This window comes from Chlorocebus sabaeus, chromosome 17 (assembly GCF_047675955.1).
Source record: "Chlorocebus sabaeus isolate Y175 chromosome 17, mChlSab1.0.hap1, whole genome shotgun sequence".
Classification (NCBI taxonomy): Eukaryota; Metazoa; Chordata; class Mammalia; order Primates; family Cercopithecidae; genus Chlorocebus; species Chlorocebus sabaeus.
Genome location: NC_132920.1, coordinates 12,635,717 through 12,657,349, shown reverse-complemented (window position 1 = coordinate 12,657,349; position 21,633 = coordinate 12,635,717).

The following is a 21,633-nucleotide window of genomic DNA, read 5'->3' as shown; positions in this document are numbered from 1 at the left end:
TCAGTTTTCCTCTTAATGTCCTTTGTAGTTATTTTCTTTATTAAAGAAAACATTTATTTTAGGTTTAGGGATACATGTGAAAGTTTGTTATACAGGTAAAGTCATGTCACGGGTGTTTATTATACAGATTATTCTATCACTCAGGCACTAAGTTGAAAACCTAATAGTTATTTTTTCTGCTCCTCTCTCTCCTCCTACCCTCCGCCCTCAAGTAGGTTAGAGTGCCTGTTGTTCCTCACTTTGAGTCCATGAGTTGTCATCATTTAGTTCACATTTATAAGTGAGAATATTAGGTATTTGTTTTTCTCTTTGTATGTTAGTTTGCTAAGGATGATGGCCTCCAGCTCCATTCATGTCCCTGCAAAGGACATAATCTCATTCTTTTTTATGGCTACATAGTATTCCATGGTGTATATGTACCACATTTTCTTTATCAAATCTGACATTTATGAGCATTTAAGTTGATTCCATGTCTTTGCTATTGTGAATAGTGCTGCAATACTTATACATATGCATGTGTCTTTATGATAAAATGATTTATATTCCTTTGGGTACATACCCAGTAATGGGATTGCTGGGTTGAAAGGTAGTTCTGTTTTTAGCTCTTTGAGGAATTACCACACCTTTATCATTATTTCCTTTTCTTGCTGTAGGATCCAGTCTGGGAGGACTTTTGCATTTAATTGTCATATAGCTTTAGTTTCCTTAATCTGAACTAGTTCCTCAATAGTTCTTCACCCTTTCTTTTGTCTTTCTTGACTTTAACAATTTTATAAAGTAAATATCAATTAATTTTTTAAATGTCCTTTAATTTGGGTTTGTCTGTGGCTTCTTCATGATCTGAATTTAAGGTTTTCATTTTTGGCAGGGATATCACAGGTATGATTTTGTGGCTCTTTCAGTATATTTTACAGAAGGTACTTGACACTGGTTTGCTCCAGTCCAATATTGGTAATATTCACTTGGTTAAAGTGATGTCTGTCATATAATTACTAATCTGTGAAGTTATTATTCTTCTCATTGTAATGAATAAGGTATTGGTTGGGGGATAATTTGAGACTATATTAATATTCTGTTCTTCATTGATCTTTCACTCACTACCTTCCAACACTACCATTCCTTCCGCATTTATTAGTTGATATTTTATTGGAAGCAAGAGCTTTCCCTTCTCCTTCTCTGTTGAGTGAATGAATGAATAACATTACTATGGACTCACGGGTTTTACTTTTTTAAAAAATGGATTATCTAGTTCTATGATAATTAATTTTAGTTGTCAAATTTCTTAAGTTTTGGCCATTGAGTCGCTCCCCTATATCCTTTTACCTCTCTCTGCTGACTGCTTCCCACGGCATTTAAACACTTCTCTCTCCTTTCTAGACGTAACTCTCTATGTATTGCCATATCTCTCAGTTTCCTTCACAGTTCTATTTCTTGAAAGAGTTATCTATACTTGTGCTTTCCACTTCCTCCTTTCCCATTCACACTTCACCCTACTTATGTCTATTTTATAGCTATATTGCTCCACCAAAACTGACCAAAATCACCGAAACCAAAACTGATAAAACCATGAAAAATAAAAGGACCACTCTGTCACTAATTGAGTAGATTTAGAAACATTCTTTTTGATAACAACTTCTCCCACCTCTCTCTGTTTTAATCTTTACATTATCAAATAAAAACAGGCTGGGCATACTGACACAAACCTGTAGTCCCAGCTACTGGGGAGGCTGAGCCTGGAGGATCCCTTGAACCCAGGAGTTAAGAGGCTGCAGTGAGCTATTGTCATGTCACTGCATTCTGGTCTGAGTGACAGAGCAAGACCCTGTCTCTACAAAAATAAAATAAAATAAAAACAGATACAGAAAATCACAGAGAATAAGTGCATAACAGTGATTATTACAAATTAGACATCCTGGTAAACATCACTCAGGCCAAGAAATAGAACTATGCCTGCCATCCCAGAAGACTTTTCTTCCACAAGTGCCCACTAACCTGACATTTCTTTGTTTTTGTCCCACATATTTCTAAGCATCCATCCATCTGTTCATCCATCCATCCTGAACAGAATATTAATATAGTCTCAAATTATCCCCCAACCAATACCTTATTCATTACAATGAGAAGAATAATAACTTCACAGATTAGTAATTATATGGCAGACATCACTTTAACCAAGTGAATATTACCAATATTGGACTGGAGCAAACCAGTGTCAAGTACCTTCTGTAAAATATACTGAAAGAGACACAAAAACTTACATCCATCCTTCTGTAAGTTTTTGTCACACATGTGTGTATCCCTAGATACTATAGCTTAGTCTTGCCCACTAAAGAAAAATCAATGTATCATTTAGGTCTCTTTTCATCTGCAGATTATTCATCTCTTTCTTCTCTTCCACACCTTTCTGTCCTTAACAATTTCACTGTGGAAGAACTGGGGCCCCTTTGTTGTAGAGTTTTCTAACAATCTGAATTTTGCTAACTGCATATTCCTGGTGCAGTTTAGCATGTTACTCTGTCCTCCTTATTTCCTGCAAATTGACAGCTGGGTCTAAAACACTTGGTCAGACTTGGATGTGATTTCTTTGGCAAGACCGTAGGTGGTGGTGCGTTGTTTCATCAAGAGGCATAGTATGTCTGGTTATTTATCTTTTTGCACTATTAACAGCCATTGATTCTCAACATCTAGATTCATTAGATTACTGGGGTCTGCAAAATGGTTATATTCTAATTTGTCATTTCTTTTTTATTTATTAGTTTGAAAGGTTTTTAAGACACTTTCACCCATCTACTATTTGGTTAGTAGAGGAAAAGCTGGATAAATTCTTGATTCATTTCTTTGTAAGTTTTTAAGATAATGACTTGGTTCCCTATTGTCTTCTGAAGATAATCAACTGTTTTAAAAAATATTATTATGAACTAATGAATTTAAACATATTTAATTAGTTTCATAATATTGTAAGTGTTATATTTATTGAATATCAAGTTGCTACACCTCTGACTAGTTTGAGCCTTCTCAGGTTAGATCCTGAGTCTTTTTAATATGGCTAGTGGTCTTTAATTTCTTTCTTGCTATCTGGTAGACCAAGATATTCCAGGAACATCTTGTACAGTTCCTGTTCCATACCTGAAGCCCAGCATTTTCCCTACAATGTCTGGATTTTTATTTCTTACTTTTTTTAGAGAAAGGTAAAAAAAGGATGGTCTCCCTCTGTTGCCCAGGCTGGAATGCAATTATGTGAGCACAGCTCACTGCAGCTTCAACTTCTTGGGTCCAATTAATCCTCCCACCTGAGCTTCCCAAGTAACTGGTACTACAAGTGTGTGCTAACATGACTGGCTAATTTTTAAAAAAAAATTTAGTAGATATAGGGGTCTTGCTATGCTGCCCAAAATGGTCTTGAACTCCTGAGCTCAAGTCATTTTCCCATCTCAGCCTTCCAACGTGCTGGGATTACAAGCAAGAGCCACCGTGCCTGGGCTGGTTTCTTTCTTTCTTTTCCTTCTTTCCCTCTTTCCCTCTTTTCCTCCTTCCCTCTTTCCCTCTTTCCTTCCTTCCTTCCTTTCTTCCTTCCTTCCTTCCTTCCTCCATCTCTCCTTCCCTTCCTCCCTCCTCCTTCCTCCTTCCTCCTTCTTCTTTCCTTCCTTCCTTCCTTCTTTCCTTCCCTCCTCCTTCCTTCCTTCCTTCCTTCCTTCCTTCCTTCCTTCCTTCCTTCCTTCCTTCCTTCCTTCCCTCCTTCCTTCCTTCCCTCCTTCCCTCCTTCCTTCCTACCCTCCGTCCTTTCTTTTCTTTTCTTTTCTTTTCTTTTCTGAGGCAGGTGTCCCACCTGCCTCAGCCTCCCAAAGTGCTGGGATTACAGGCATCAGGCCTATATTGATGAAGGGAATTATATCTATCTATCTATATATATATATATATATAAAATATTATTAAGTATATACATAGATGTGTGTATATAGGTGAGTGTAAATATGTATATATATGGGTGTGTGTGTGTATATATATGAGTATATATAGGGGTGTGTGTGTGTGTGTGTGTGTATATATATACTCTCCCATAGTATACACATATAATAGTCTCAGAGTAATAATATTGATGCTACAACCATTAGTTAGTGATGTTTACCAGGATGTCTAATTTATAATTATAATTACCAGGATGTCTAATTTAGAATTATCACCAAAGCAGTTTAAGATGTGTTTTCATAAGCCAATCTGCCCATCCCCACCCCATAATGACTGTATCATGTCTACATTGTCAAATTATACTGCTATTACATACTATACACCCTCTCTCTTTTAACTCCATTTTGGTTCTACAAGTTGCTGTACATTTCATGCCCATCACTTGTCCTTATGTCAATGTCTCTATAGTCATCTTTGTTGTTCAAAGCTTCTTTTCTATTCTTCTGGAAGAAATCATAAGAGCACTATTTCCTTAGTCTTTTGCTAGCGATCATAGTTTTTCTGTGCCATTTGCCCTTGATGGTGTGTTTTGCTAGATATAAAATCTCTCGTTCACAATCATTTTATCTGAAAATCTAAACTATTTTATTCCTTATTTATCTGGTAAAATGCACTGCTCCCAACAAATGTTATGATAACCTAATTTAATTTCTTTTATAAATTCCTTTAAAGTTCAACAATTTTACTAGATTGCATCTTAACATCAGTTGTTTTGGGTTAATATCCTCAGGTGGATTTGTGCTCTTTTAATATGTAACTTCAAATCTTTCTAAAAAACTTTTAGTGCCAACCTCTGAAATTGTAGTTTTGAGTATTTCTTTGACTTTTTTGCTTTTGGTTTTATTTCTCTTCTTCGGAACTGTCTGCTTGTTGGATCATCTTTGCATATCTCCAATATTTGTCACTTTCTCCTGAGTCCCTTTGGAATGTCTTTGTTTCCTTTTGAATTTAAAAAAATATTTTAAATTTTACTTCTCTTAAGACATTATTTGGTGTGTTATTCCTCTTGTGTTCCTTCTAGTTTGGTCCTCGTTTCTATATTGACTTTTTTCTTTTGTTTCTAACTCTTCTTTTTCTTTTCTTCTCTTTTCTTTTCTTTTTTTTTCACCCAGGCTGGAGTGCAGTGGCATGATCTCGGCTCACTACAAGCTCCGCATCCCAGGTTCACACCATTCTCCTGCCTCAGCCTCCCGAGTAGCTGGGACTACAGGCGCCCACCACCACACCCGGCTAATTTTTTCTATTTTTTAGTAGAGATAGGGTTTCACCGTGTTAGCCAGGATGGTCTCGATCTCCTGACCTCGTGATCTGCCTGCCTCGGCCTCCCAAAGTGCTGGGATTACAGGGGTGAGCCACTGTGCCCAGCCTCTAACTCTTCTTGAGTTCTATCATCCTATGTAAGTTTTTCTAATTCTGATATATGTTGATCTTTTATGTCTTGTGTCATTTTTTTAATGTCTTTTAGCTCATTGCACATATGTAACCATTTTCATTTATTTATTTTTTAATCATTTTATGATGAAGGCTCACTTTGTCACCCAGGCTAGAGTGCAGTGGCATGATCTTGTCTCACTGTAGACTCTGCCTCCCAGGTTCAAGTGATCCTCCCATCTCAGCCTCCTAAGTAGTTGGGATTACAAGCGTGTGTCACCACGCCAGGCTGATTTTTGTATTTTCAATAGAGACAGAGTTTCACCATGTTGGCCAGGCTGGTCTTGAACTCCTGACCTCAAGTGATCCACCCACTTTGGCTCCCACAGTGGTGGGATTGCAGGCATGAGCCACTGCGCCTGGCTCCATTTTGATTTATTTTTGGAACATATTTTTTGGCATGGTTTTACTCTCTACAGCATACTATTCTGCTTATTATTCTCTTTTGTCTTATAGAAACATTGTAAGAAATTTGAACTTGATAATTCTCTGTTGCTCGTTTTGGTGAAAAATTTACTTTTTCTGAACTTTTAGAAAGAGGCATGGTTCTGGTAACTTTTCTAATGTTATGAAGCACCTTCGGTTAGTCTCATACAAGGTTAAACATTTTGGGGGGCATGATTTAAAATATTTCTTGTCTCTATTCCCTTCTCCTAGTTTGAGCTAGACCTTTCTTTCCTATGCTCAATTTTGATTTCACTTGTCTAGTGTGGAGGCCTTTCCTGTGAGGAGCTCTGAAGCTTCAGCTTCAGGAGTTAAGATGGGTTAAGCCACTCCAGCCTCTTGAGACCTTCCTACTGTGGATTTCTGTCTTTTAGAAATGAAGAGCATCAGAGTGAGGAAACCCCTGTCAGTTTCAGCCGCTCTTCTCCAACTGCCTCACAGTACCTTCCGGTGAATTCCTTGGGCTAAATTGGGGTTCTGTCCACAGATGTGTCAGGGACCTTGTTGCTCCCACCTGCCTTCGCCCACACAGAAGCTGAAACCATGTGGTGTCTGTGACTGTTGATGGCTTGTTGTCACCCGCCTTGTGTTTTGGGGGTCTTCAGGGTATCTTGTGATTGATTCTCATTCTCCATATGTTTTGTTTTGCGATTTCATTTCTCTCTCTCCCTTTATGTGGGAAATTTGAGAAGATCCAAATACTATTCCACTGTGTGCCCTGCCACCATCTGCTAGGCATTCTTAAAACATTCTATTACCTTAATTTTTATTCCAGCAATTTCTTCTAGTCTTTCTTCTTCCTTCTCTTACCCCCCTTTTTCAGTTTTCTTTCCAGGCTCTTCCTTCTACCAGTCCCCTAAATGTTGGGGTTCCCTGTAGCCCTTTTGTTTTTCTAACTCTGTATTTTCTCTGTGGTCTCTCTGGGAGTTTGGATATAATTCCACAGATTTCATTGCCACTTAAATTCTGATAACTCAAAAAAACCTGTGTTTACAGGGATAACCTGTAAATACAGATCATTCTGCCTTCTGAGCCTCAGACATATATATACACACACATATATATACACATATACACACAGATGTATACACAGATATATATATCTGTGTGTATATATTTGTATACATGTGCGTATATATACATATATATGTATTGTATATATGTATCTGTGTATATATGTGTGTATATATATCTCACACAATATATATCTGTGTGAGATATATATATCAATCGCAATTGCCTATGGAATTGTCTTATTTGTACCTCTTTTAGGCCCCTCAAACGCGATGTATTCAGAACTGAATTAATCATCTCACACCAAAATCTCCTTCTCTTTTTTCCCCTATGTCAGTAACAAGCACCATATGCATTCATTTACTCAAGCCATACATCGCTTGCTTTTTCTTTCTCATCCTAACCCAATTAATTCTTATCGTTACCTTCTAAGTAGTTTCCAAGTTTGTTTCTTTGTCTCTGTTCCATCCTGGAATACCACAATATTTTCCCAGGTGATATCCTGAGTTCCGAAACTGCCTCTAGCAACATGCATTGGAGTTGTGATGGGTAATATGGAAGCATTTCCTTCTGTTTCCCCACTTTCTCCCTCTTACTCTTGCCCTCTGGAACCCAGGACAAGACAGGGTTGAAAGAAGCACAATAAACAGGTAGAACTGGGGTCCTGTGGGATGATGTCACCGGCACGCCACATCTAGGCTGAGTTAGGCAAATCAGCCTAACGCAAAAAATCTCAGTCCGGATGCGGTGCCTCATGCCTGTCATCCCAGCATTTTGGGAGGCTGAGGTGGAAGGATTACTTGAAGCCAGAAGTTGAGACCAGCCTGGGCAACAGAGCAAGACACCATCTCTACCAAAATAAATAAATAAATATATATGAATGAATAAATAAATAAATTAGCTGGATATGATGGTGTGCACCTGTAGTCCTAGCAACTTGGGAGTCTGAAGCAGGAAGATTGCCAGAGCCCGGGGAGTTGAGGCTGCAGTGAGCTGTGATGTGGCACTGCACTCTAGCTCGGGTAACAGAGGAGACCCTCTCTCAAAAAAAAAAAAAAAAAAAAAAAAAGAAAGAAAGAAAGAAAAGAAAAAAGAAAAACATTCTGTGCTCAGAAGCTGTGGAGGAGAAAAAAGTACATATCGGCTCTGTTATATAATGGCTTAGTTGCTTCTTATGACATAGAATTAAATCTGTTCAAGTCTTAAACTGATGACTAATCGAAATAGAGCAATGGCAGTTTACTTGAGGAGCTGGTTGACATTTGGGGAACAAGAGCTTGGAGCAACATTAGATAGTAGCATATTTACCATTACTAACTTTTATCTGATCACTTTCAGTGATTGGAATTTACATTGTTTTCTGCAGTAATCTCTGCTTTTGAATTTTTTTTAAAAGATGGTATTACAATGAGTTAACTATTATCCATCACTAACGTATTAACCAGGTTTAAGTGGTTTGACTATCATGTGTCTCATGTGTTTCCTTCCAACTCCTTTTTATGGAGACTGGGTCTCACAATGTTGCCCAGGCTATTCTTAAACTCCTGGGCTCAAGTGATCCGATCCCCTGCCTCAGCCTCCCAAATAGCTGGGATTACAGGTAAGCAGAACCGAAACTGACTATTGCCTTCCAACTCTTGCACTTTCTCCATGCCTGCCCTTCCACGCACAACTTTCTTGTCTTTTGCTCCCTCTTCCTGTCCTTGTTTTCATCCCACCTGGCTGTCCCTTTCTTCTTGTCATCTCCAATCCCTTTCCAATCCCAGTTTTCATTCTCTCCTTCCCTGGTATTCCATTAAAGTCATCCTGATTGGCTTTTCCGTGGAAGTTGTATTTGTCACTTGACCACTGTCTGGTCAGTTTTCACTCTCATGTTTCCACTCCATTTCTGGGTGCATTTTCTTTCTTTTCTATTTGTTTATTTATTTATTTATTTATTTATTTATTTATTTATTTATTTTTGAGACAGAGTCTTGCTCTGTCGCCCAGGTTGGAGTGCAGTGGCCCGATCTTGGCTCACTGCAACCTCCGCCTCCCGGGTTCAAGCAATTCTCCTGCCTCAGCTTCCTGATTAGCTGGGATTACAAGGACACACCAGCAGGCCCAGCTAATTTTTGCATTTTTGGTAATGACAGGGTCTCACCATGTTGATCAGACTGTCTCAAACTCCTGGCCTCAGGTGATCTGCCCGCCTTGGCCTCCCAAAATGCTGGGATTACAGGTGTGAGCCATGGCGCCTGTTCTCTGGGTGCATTTTCTATGGTGGCTGCATTGCTTCCTCAATGGATACTCATACGAAGGCCTCGTTATGCCAGACTCTCACTCTTTTGCATATTCCTTCTGCCTTCTCATGATTGTGTGCCAGGTAAGGAAAATGACCTTCAAAGTAGGACTGCATTTCCAATTTTGCAAAGGAAGAAAAAATTATATTAATCCTCTTAGATGTGTGTAGAATTATATTCCATTAGACTTTCCTTATTGGATTTTCTTCTCAACAGTGCGTTTCTAGCCTCTCTTAAGTCAGTTCTGGTCCCTTGGAGCTATATCAGAATTCACTGTTGAGCAGGAGACCTGTCCCCCTTTCGTAAACTGGACTCTGGGGGCCAGGAATCTGTTACTGCTGGTATCGTGGGTTGAAACTAACTCTGTACACATAGCAATCCAACCTGGGCTGCTGGTTGTTGGAAGACAGCTGGGGTTTGGGGTGTAATGGGTGTCTGTGTGTTGGGGGAGAACAATCACAATTTAGTCTCTGCCTTGAACACATCTGTTGGTGGCAGGATTGGCTGTGTTGATTGCCTGGTGAGGAGTCTCTGCACAGCATGAGCTTGTTATGCCAGGAACTCCTGCTGGGCACCTTGCTGCTTTTTGCTGCTCCAGCAAAGAAAACCAGAGGGATTGACATTTCTTTTTAAACACGCAAGGACCTGAGCCAAGTGAAGGAAAAAAGACGTCAACAAATTTCATAGAGTCTTCTCTTGGTGCACAAGGTCTGTTAGTTTTATAGGCAACATTTTCAGTATTTCTTAATCAGGTAACACATCATGGCCATCCACAGTTACCACTTGCCCAGTCTGAGATCTCTGCAGTGATGGGATGTAGGCTACTGAGAAGCCAATGAATCCCCGCCAATTCCTGACAGGTGAGAAGGTGAGCCTACAAACCAAATGGAGGTGTGGAGACTGCACTCCTGAAATAGGAGGGTGTGCTGAGCATGGAGAAGGTAACTTTAGAGATGTAAGTAAAGGACTCTGAGAAACTGTCCAGGCTTCCGGTAGAGAACAGCCTTCCCCCTCCCATTGTGCCTCATATTGGTTCATTTCCAGCCTCCAGGGAGCAAACAGGCAGGGTCTATGCCAGACAGTACAATAGAGTCGCCAGAATTCACGTCCAGGCGGCCCAGCATTCAGAGTAGTGAAAGAGAAGAAACTGTTCTTGCTTAAGTCGGAGTGGACTTCTAACCCCACCTAGATCCTCATGTAGGCTCTCAACTTAGGTTGAGTACAGAGACTGATGCCTATAATCCCAGCAGGAGTGAGATCGAGGAAGGAGGATCACTTGAGGCTAGGAGTTCAAGACCAGGACCACTCTGGGCAACATAGTGAGGCCTTATCTCTACAAAAAATAAAAAATAAAATATAGCCATGGGTTGTGGTACACACTTATAGTCCTAGCTACTCAGGAAGTTGAGGAAGGAGGATCACTTGAGTCCAGGAGGTTGAGGCTACAGTGAGCCATGATTATGCCACTGCACTCCAGCCTGGGTGACAGAGTGAGACCCTATATCAAGGAAGCAAGGAATGAAGAAAGGAAGGAAGGAAGGAAGGAAGGAAGGAAGGAAGGAAGGAAGGAAGGAAGGAAGGAAGGGAGGGAGGGAGGGAGGGAGGAAGGGAGGGAGGGAGGGAGGGAGGGAGGGAGGAAAAGGAGGAAAGAAAAAAAGAATCTCAGCCTTCTTCTCAGGGCTTTAAAATACTGCATTTCGAAGTGTATTTTTCTGTTTTCATGCTGCTGATGAAGACATACCTGAGACTGGGCAATTTACAAAAGAAAGAGGTTTAATTGGACTTACACTTCCACATGGCTGGGGAAGCCTCACAATCATGGTGAAAGGCGAGGAGGAGCAAGTCACATCTTATGCGGATGGCAGCAGGCAAAAAAAGAGAACTTGTGCATTGAAACTCCCATTTTTAAAACCATCAGATCTCGTGAGACTTATTCACTATCATGAGAACAGCAGGGGAAAGACCCGCCCCCATGATTCAATCACCTCCTACCAGGTTTCTCCCATGGCACGTGGGAATTGTGGGAGTTAAAATTCAAGGTGAGATTTGTGTGGGGCACAGCCAAACCATATCACAAAGTCGATGAAATGCAGTCCTACTGACCCAAAAGTGTTTCAAATCTGGCAATGAAAAAAAAGTATCAGTCCCCTAGGACTGGTTTCTTCAGGCTAGCACTTAAAATTTAGATCTGTCTTTTTCAATATTGAAAGAGATCCCAATGCTCATTATAAATACTTATCAGAAAAAGCTGGAAGAAAACAGAGAAAATGACTTTTACTATTGGACATCATTTGGTGTGACAGCACCTGTAAATATGTCTCAAAATAGGACCTTGGAGACAATGACAGCAATGTGAGGCCAGGACGGGGCGAAGTTAGTCTGAGGACATGAGAAGGCAGCAAAAATAGCACAGGCTAGGACATGAATCAAAAAGCCTTTTTATATGGCTGGTCTTCTCTTTAATTGCCTATTTGCCTGGTTTTCATGGCAAAGTGTGTCTGTGGGAAATGCCTGAGCAGAGAACCAAGGCCTAATGATTCAGCTTGACAGCAATGCTGACTGGAGAAAACTGCAAATGCACACATGGTTTGTCTGTCTATTTTAATCATCTTTGCTAGACAGTTGCCTAACCATCCACATCTATTCACCAGTTTGATCCATCTTAAGAGCACCTGCTATGGGCTGTGTCCAATTATCTGAGTGATGGCCGGAGTTCCAGGGTTAATGGATGGCTCGAACATTGTGGTCAGGTTCTCCTACGGGTGATTTGCACACATGGCAGTTTAAACTTTGCAGAGCTGATTCGTACGAACTCCCGATCATCTTTCACCATCCATTTGCCCTCCATTCCTCACCAGCTAAGCTTCTTGAAAGAATTGACTTCACATGGCTTCTCACTTCCTCACCTCAAATGGACTACTCAGCACCCTAGGGTTTGGCTTTAGCCACCACCTCATGGACATGTTACCATATTTAGCAGAATCTCCTCAGTTCTTACCGGATCTGACATGACAGTTCACTTCCTCACTGACATCTCAGCTTTTTTGGTTCTCTTTATACATCACTGAACATTTTAGCTCCATGTCCTGTGTGGCCCCTTTGTTTGCCCCACTGCCATTGGTATCCGCATGTTAGCTTCAGCCCAGTGGTTTTCTCTCATCAGATATCTCTGTACCCATATGCCCATTCTCATGTGCTCAACCACATCCTAGATACTGATGAGCCCCACATCTGCCCAGCACAGAATTCTCCCCTGAAATTTAGATTGTTTACCTAATTCCTGATAAACCTGATGACTCAATCTCCATCTAGGCACTAGCTCCGCTTCAGCTAAACTCAACTGATCCATGCTGATGGCATCATCTTTGGCTCTGTATTTATTCTAAGTTGATTCTATATCCCAGTCAACAAACCGTGAAAGCATCTGCGAATGTTTACTGCCATCCTTCTAACTCTCTCACAAAAATATATCCCCCAAAGCAATCAATTTTTACTTTATAATTATCTCTATAATTATTTCTTCAAGCCGTCACTGCCTGTTTCACCTTATGCTATCCTAGAACAGAAACCCTCTGGTGGGGAATATTGTATCAGCCCCTGATTATTTTACCATCATTTGATCTTTTTCCTATCACATTCATTTTTCACAAAGCAAATTGTGAAAAATGCCTTAAAATCTTTCACTGCCTTTCCAGGACCAGCAGAATAAACCCCAAGCTCTTTGACATGGTGTACATGTATCTGACTCTGACCTGGCCTCTGCCTTCCCTCAAATTTCATCTTTTGTATTTTATACTCTAGCAACACTAAACACTGAACATAGACCATTGTTTACTTCCCTGCCTTTGCTCATGCCATTCCTCTACTGGGAAGGTCTCTTCCACCATCCATACATTTTGATTTTTTTTTTCTATGCATCTTTTTTTTTTTTTGAGATGAAGTCTTGCTCTGCCACCCAGGCTGGAGTACAGTGACACGATCTCAGCTCAGTGTAACCTCCATCTCCCCAGTGCAAGCAATTCTTCTGCCTCAGCCTCCCAAATAGCTAGAACTACAGGTGCATGCCACCACACCAGGCTAATTTTTGTATTTTTAGTAGCAACGGGGCACCATATTGACCAGGCTGGTCTTTAACTCCTGACCTCATGATCCACTCCCCTTGGCCTCTCAAAGTGCTGGGATTACAGGCTTGAGCCACCATGCCCAGCCTTTTCTATGCATCTTTTAAAAAGGACTTCAAGTTCTACCTCCTTAGGAAGTCTTTGCAGTTCCGTCCTCCCCACTCCCCAAACCCACTCTGGTGAATTATGGGATCTTCTGTAATCCCATAACTTGCACATTTCTCCTTGCTTGAACTTATAATAACGTGTTGCAATGTTAATGCCTCTCTCTCCCACTAGGCTTTGAATTCCTTGAAGTCAAAGTCTGATCCCTTCATCATTGTATGTTCAAATCCAAGCACAATTCTTGACCAAGTGGGCACTCAACTAGTGATTGTTGAATGACTAACTTAGTCTGTAAACAGGTCTGGTTCTTAGTTTCCTTTGGTAAATTAAAGTATAGGAAGGGGTAAAGAATGGGATCACTATAAAAGGAGTGCACATCATTTGTAATTGTTACAGTTATTTTAAATGCAATTACTTTAAGAGAAACACTAATGGATGTGGAATTAAAAAAAAAAGAGGAGATTGCATGCAGTAGGGGATGAGAAATGAGCAGGAGAGGGGTCAGAAAATACACTGAGGAGGGTCTGTCATTTAAATGGGAGGTTGAGGAGTACAGCAAGAGGTCTGGCTAGTAAAAATGGGCTCTGGAGCACCATCTAATTAGGGCCCTTTTTTATGTGTAGTGAAAGAAACAGCAGTAACAAATATACTGGGGGAAAAAAGCTAACTCCTTTTTCCATTCCAGCAGGGGGTGAGTGCATCAGCCGATGAAGTACAAGGTTCTTGTTTAGGGTGGCACTTGGGAGAGAGAATCTCCATGAGGAGAAGGAGAGAAGTGGTAGGGAAGTACCTAGGAGGAGATTCACACTCTTGGATGGCAAGATGACCTTTCCCTTTGATTGCTAGGAATGGAGGAAGTTTACTCAGTTTAAGCCATGAGCCAGTCTGCCTTGCTCTCTGGGGAGATGGTCAATGCTCTGCTACCTAGGAATCAGCAGGAAACTGTCACTCATCAAAAACACAAATTAATTTCTCTCCTGACCCACCTGTACAGTCCTTTTAGGGTCCAAGGACTCAAGCAACCAGCGCCTTTGGCTTATTTGTCAAAGAAGGGTAAGTTTTCGACAAGCGGAAGTCACTGGAGAGAAGAGGAGATCTTATCCCAGGCAAGAGGAGCAGGAATATCAGGAACCTGAAAGCGGAAAAGTGTAGGGTACAAGTTATCTAACCTGTAGAGTGTAGTAAAATTGGAAGCTACAACTGAAAAGCTATATTAAGTGAAACGGTATATTTGAGTTCCAGAATTTTCCTTTTGCGCTATGTGAATACATATATATGTATATATTCTGCAGACTTGTCTGTGAATTTCCAGAGACCACAGTGGTAGATAAATGGGTGGCTGGGCAGGGAGCCAGCATGAAAATCACTGCTACAATCACACTGCAATTGTCAGGAGAAGACACCGCAAATGTCACCACTAAACAATTGATGCCACGAGTTGGGCCACCACTGCCCAGCACTGGCTGTGGGGTCTCCTCTGTACTTTAGCCACTGTGGTCCCTGGAAACTCAAAGCAACTGCTACTATTGAGGTTGCCCACAACCACCAAAGCTTCCCTGTAGCTTTCCTCTTTTCATCATGAACTCCTAAGTCATTCTTGACTTGGTACAATTGATGGGCCAAACCTGTTAGGTGCCCAAGCTGTCTTCAAGGGAGCCTGGCAAACAGGCATTTGGGAAATGACTGTCTCTCAGCAAAACTCATCAAGTGGAGATTTTTCCAAACATAGAAGGCACAAGACAGTGAAACTAAAAATAAAATAAAAAATTTTAAAAGCAGCAAATTCCTACATGTGGTCATTTAAGTCAGGCTGTTAAAGTTGTAATTAATCATTCCTTCACTAAGAGTCATGTTGGAAATTGAAGTAATACACAGTATCAATCACATGATAGCTCAGTAATATGACAAGCTCTTTTTGCTTTTTACAGTAAAGGTAGTTTTCAACCTTTGAATACATTTGTTTCACAAATTCTACTTAAACATTGGTTTGAAACTAGTTTTGTTGTCCAAAGGAATGAAATATTTCATATGTAGTTTGTTTTCTTGGCCATGACACTTCCATTTAACTCCAAATGTTATCTGAAGTATAAGAGAAAAAGGAAGGGATGTTTACGTATGTGTTAATTGCTTTTCAAACACAGTTTCTCTCTCCCCTGTTTTGCAATTGCTAATTCTTTTTTATGCAGTATAACTGGGGCTATAGTCACGGGGTCTTTTGCATCTTCCAAAACATTTGTCTCTGTCATTATACATAACAGACAGCTTGAACGGATGGGTCATTTGTAGGTCCTGCTGTCTTTCTTGAGGACTTTGGGGCAGAACTCCAACTGGTTCTAACATTACGCAGAGAATGAGACCAGTCTGGATCTTTTTCCCTTGATATTTTTACTTGCAGGTTCAATGATTCTTTATCTTTGACGTCCAGTTATATTTACTGATACATTATCTAATGTCTGCTGCTTTCAACTTTACTTCTCCATCCTCGAATTAATTCCCTGTTTTCTTCTCCTCTCCAAGAAGAAGAGTGAAGCCCAGCCAGGGACTGGTGCTCCCACCCCATTACATGTGCCTGCTATTGGGCTGCTCTTTTCCATCCTCCTCTCTCTCACCTGACTTGTCTTGCCTTCTTGTGGGCACCTTTTCTCTGAATAATCGTGCCTGCATCCTCTCCCTCATTAAAAACAATAGATTTTTGTCTGCCCCTGCTAAACCTGAAAGCTACTACCTTTCCCCACTTGGCATCACCACCTTTGCACACCTCCAATCCTGCTTTTACCCTTTCTCCCCTATAGAATTGAAAGTTTATTCACTAAACTGGAGAATCCTTCAAGCTCAGGTTCCCCATGTATCTCAGCTTCTAACATAATGCCTGGAATACGTGTGTGTGTGTGTGTGTGTGTGTGTGTGTATGTGTGTGTGTGTGTGTATCTTTAAAAGATTTATTCAAATTCAGACCTACCCCAGAATTCTCTGTGGCCATCCACTTCAGTGAGTTTGAAATGAGCTAAACTAATAGTCAAAGAATAAAAAACAAGTATATGGGGAGGGAGAGGAAGGGCCTGTTTTGCTACAAAAGCATTCTTCAGAGATTAAATTTATGAAGTCTGTTGGAGGGTATGGAAGAGAGCTCAAAGAGGAACTAGTTATTAATAAATGAAGACTCCCAGCACCATCCCATCTCATCATTGTTTTCTTTCCTTTTCTTCCTTAAAGGCAAATAAATCCCCAGAGCTTCCATTGTCACCTCTGTCTGGCTCCATGACTCCTGACCCTGGAGTCACAGCTGCACTACACACCTTCTCCTCTACTTGTCTGACATCCTCACCTGGTGTTCTTAAATCTCAGTATATTGAAATCCCAACCTCAAACTCCCACCAAAATAGTTTCTATTTTCCTCTTGAGACCTCTATTTTCCTGGCTGATTTCACTGGCCTCTTGATTACCCAAGCTCAAGACCTAACTGCCCTCTGACTTCTTCCAACTTGTCCCTCCATGCAGTCTCGTGCCAGGTTATTTTACTCTACTTTTGTAATATCCATGGGTTTCTCCTCTCTATTCCCACATGCATTGTGTTGCTTTTGCTCCTTTTTATTCCTTGGTTCACATATTAAAACTGGCTTCTACTGCACCTCTTGTCTATTTATCTTCCTAGCCATTGTATGCACACTGCTGCCAGAATAATATTCTGCTGAAACCTATTCGGTCCTCTCAATTGCCACCAAGTGCAGAAGAAGGAAAAAGAAAACAAAAACATCAACAAAACAAACACTTCCTTCTGTGTCCAAAGTGACAAAGCAATATGATCTCATCTTACTTTTCTGTCCACTACTCTACTAAAGCAAACTGTATTCAGTGTTCTTGCCCTTCCCCTGGTCACAGTGTCTGTGCTGGGAATGCACTTTATAGAACATTCATTTCTGATATAACATAACTCAGTGCTCAATACAGACTTCACCCCCTTAGCAAAACTTTTCATGCTCCCCATACCTGGTTATGACACTTTTTGCTATAAGCTGTTTTAGACCATTGTGAGAATTCTTCTTGGGACATTTCTCTTCAGAGTATATTGTGGTAACTAATGAATGTGTGCTATCTCCCATGGACTGCTAGCATGTTAACACCACATCTGATGTACACCTGTGTCTGCCATGGTACTAATCCTAGAGATTCACACTGAGGGTCTATGGTTTTTAGATTGTATACTTCCACTATATTTTTAAAAAAGTTTTAGCATATATCACTGTCTTGGGTTGAATATGGTGAAGTCCTGAACCCCATTATTGTGACAGTGACATTTGTTGGAAACAGGGGTTTTGCAAATACATTCAAGTTAAGAAGTCATGCTGGATTAGGGCAGGTTATAAACCCAATGACTGTTATCCTTATCATGAGGAGGAGATTTGGAGGCCCCGAGACATGTAGGGGAAGAGGCCTTGTGAAGATGGAGGCTGGGATTGGAGTGATGCAGCTGCAATGCAAGCCAAGGACCACCATGAGTTGCTGGTAAATACTAGAAGCTAAGAAGAGGAGAGGAAGTGCTCTTCCCTAGGGCCTTCTGAGGGCGTGTAGCCCAGCTGACACCTTTGGGTTTGAACTTGTAGCCCCTTGAATTGTGAGAATAATTTCTGCTGTTTTAAGCCATCCAGTTTATGGTAATTTGTTATGGCAGCCCTAGGAAACTAATATAACTACCTCTATGGAAATTAATATAACCACACATATAGGTGGTTATATTAACCATATATATGTGTGTATGTGTATAATTTTATGTATACATTATATACTTGAGATACTATACTAATATACACATTACAAAGCACATAAAAGCAGAGAAGTTTTTAAAGTACAAGAGAAAAATAAATAAATTCTATTTTTTGTGTTCCAATGGGTGTCACTGAATACTCCGAGGGTATTCAAGGACAGCAGCTTAGTAGATGCCTAATAAATGTCTGTTGCATTTAATTAGCCTGTGGAAACTAGATATAACCATTTTGACCTTTCAGATCAGACCTCCTTTAGATTTTGCTTTCTAGTTATATGGCATTATAATCAGAAAATATAATCTGTTTGATACTGATTTTGAGGAATTTTTAAAACTTTCTTTTTTGCCTAACTCACGTCAATTACTAAGACTATTGACATGTGTTTGAAGGAGTGTGTATTTTCTGATATGTAAGTACCTGTCTATATCGACATCTATATCTATACCTCTATCTGTCCATCTATATTTATAAGTTGTGTTGTTAAGTCTTTCTTGTGTGTGTGCATCATCTGTCTAATCTATTTCGGAGGAGGTGCCATTAAAATCTTCAACTCCAAGCAGATGAATCTATACTGGTTTTCCTTTATGTATTTAAGGCTATATTGTTGGATGCAATTACATTCCAGATCAGTTTGGAGCCTCACTGAATTATTCTTATTTTTTTTGAGATGGAGTCTCACTCTGTCACCCAGGCTGGAGTGTAGTCGCTTGATCTCGGCTCACTGCAACCTCCGCCTCCTGGGTTCAAGCGATATTCCTGCCTCAGCCTCCTGAGTAGCTGGGATTACAGGCACCTGCGACTACGCTCGGCTAATTTTTGTATTTTTAGTAGAGACGGGATTTCACCATGTTGGTCAGGCTGACCTTGAACTCCTGACCTTGTGATTCTCCTGGCTCAGCCTCCCAAAGTGCTGGGATTACAGGCATGAGCCACCACACCTGGCGGAATTATCCTTCGTATAGTAAATGATGCATCTCTTTGATCCTTATTTTTTTGTCTTAAATTTTATTTTGACTAATGATAAAATACAGTATGTTATTTTAACTTGTATTTATTTGATATTCCCATATTTTTAATCTTAGATATCCTTTTATTGTAAATATGTCTCATAGACTATATTGTTGGCTTATATTGTTTTGTTTGTGTTGTTTTTAATCCAGTCTGAGATGCTTTATTCTTTGATCTGCATTTACATCACTTACACTTATTGTGACTACTTCTTTCTGTCATTTTTTTATTTACTGTATTTTCTTTTTAAAAGTATTCTCCATTTCTACTTTCTCTCCATTAAATTATATATATTTTTTCTTCTCCCTCTGGGACTTCTATATTATACAAATGTTTACATTTTTCGACTTCCTCTTGCATACATTAAATTTTTCCTCCCTCTCTAGGACTCGTATTAAATAATCTTTTTTCACTTCGTCCTTTTCTCTGTATCTCTTAACTTTTCTACTTTTTATCTCTTATTAATGTCTTCTTGGAGAGTTTCTATACCTAATATTACAATTTAGTAATTGTTTTTCACTCTACCCGTTCTGCAAATTCACCACCTTTTAAAGACTTCACGTAGCTATAAAGTTTTTCTTGTCTGTTTTCACCAAATGCTGCTCAATTATAATTGCTGACCTCAGCTCTATGTTTGCGATATTCTCCCTGATGGAAAATACAATGGAAAATTGTCCTTATGCTTATTTTAAATTCTTGTTCTCTGTGCTTGTTAATTCTGCTGACTTTAGCGTAGTTTTTCCGTATGTGAACTAAATTGTGTGCTGCTTGTGCTTGCCAGATACCTCCTTATTTTCTCTGGGAGCTCATATCCTTTTGGATCTATTAACCCATATTCGTTGGTGATGTGTACACAGTGGGAGGGACAAATGCCTCAGCCCTAGCTTCTACCCCCTGGTTGGTTAGGAAAAGGAGCATATTCTCAGATTGGAGAGCCTCTGATGGCACAATCCGAGTTACTCCACGCCCATCCCCTACCATGAAGCGACTTTGCCTCTTAAGAATTCCCCTCCCTGAGCACCTCTGTTCCATAAACCACTTATTTTGAAAAGCCTTCAAATTCTCAGTTAGTTACAATTATCTAGCCAAGGGCAGAAGTGGGGTGAGGGGGGCAGAGGGAATGTATAGAGGACTGGCCAGTTTATCGCACTTGTTTTCATACTCTTTCCTCCCAAAGCGTGTTTCAGAGATTCTCTGATGTTACCATTCCTCTCCCTGACAATGGGCTGGAACTGTAGTTTTTCCACTCCATAGTGACAGCAGATAAAATAATGGAAGAGAGGCCGGGCGCGGTGGCTCAAGCCTGTACTCCCAACACTTTCGGAGGCCGAGGCAGGTGGATCACCTAAGGCCAGGAGTTCAAGACTAGCCTGGCCAACATGGTGAAACCCTGTCTCCACTAAAAATACAAGAAGTAGCCGGGCTGGTGGCGGGTGCCTATAATCACAGCTACTCGGCAGGCTGAGGTAGGAGAATCGCTTGAACCCAGGAGGCGGAGGTTTCAGTGAGCGAGAGCATGCCACTGCACTCCAGCCTGGGCGACAGAGCCAGAGTCCATCTGAAAAAAAAAGAAAAAATAGGAGGAGAGAAAGGTCCACCGCTAACACATGCTCCCCACCTGGCTCCCTTTCTTCCTCCTGTCCTGACTCCTCACTGCCGCTTCTGCTACATGCACCGAAACAAAGACTCAGTAACTTCTCTCTCCGCGGGGATTTCCTCTAGTTCTTTGTTAGGTTCTAGGATCTATCAGCCTCTTCTCTCCTGCGGCATCTACCTCTTTGGGCACGTGGGAAGGAGTCAGCAGCCTCTATTAGCTCTTGCCTTTAATATTTGTATGATTTAAAGATGTCAGTATCCTGGACATCCACCCAGGAAAAATCAACTCTGTCACAATACATGCATCTTCCACAGTTGCTATTCAATAGTTGAGGATCTCACAAATAAGCTTGGGTTGCTTAAAGCTTCAATAAAACCATCCGAAGAGAATCGCTATATAAAGGGGTCATGAAAACAGGGGTTAGAACCCACCACTAAGTGACGTTAAGGCAGATAGCTTGGTGAAGCATTTGAAAAATCAGAAAAATTCTCAAGTGGAAACTAAACATTAACCAAGTATTGCTAGTGAGCTTTAATATCTCCAACAAACAGGCAAGCCCGCCTCACATCATCTGTAGAAGGAAAAACACAGCAAAGGCGAATGTTCTGGCAGCCCAGAGTTTCAAGGACGAATGAAGTACAGTGACTGACATGCCTTAGTGAAGCTTGTGTATGTGTGTGCGTGCCAAAGCCAAAGAGAGAAAACATATATCTTTCCTCAATTCCCTTTTAGAAAAATGAAACTGCTGCATTAGCAGGGTCATTTGAAAAAGATTATTACCTATTCTTTTTTTTTTTTTTTTTTTTTTTTTTTTTTTTTTTTTGAGACCAAATCTCACTGTGTTGCCCAGGCTGGAGTGCAGTAGCGTGGTCTCAGCTCACTGCAACCTCCAAGCGATTCTC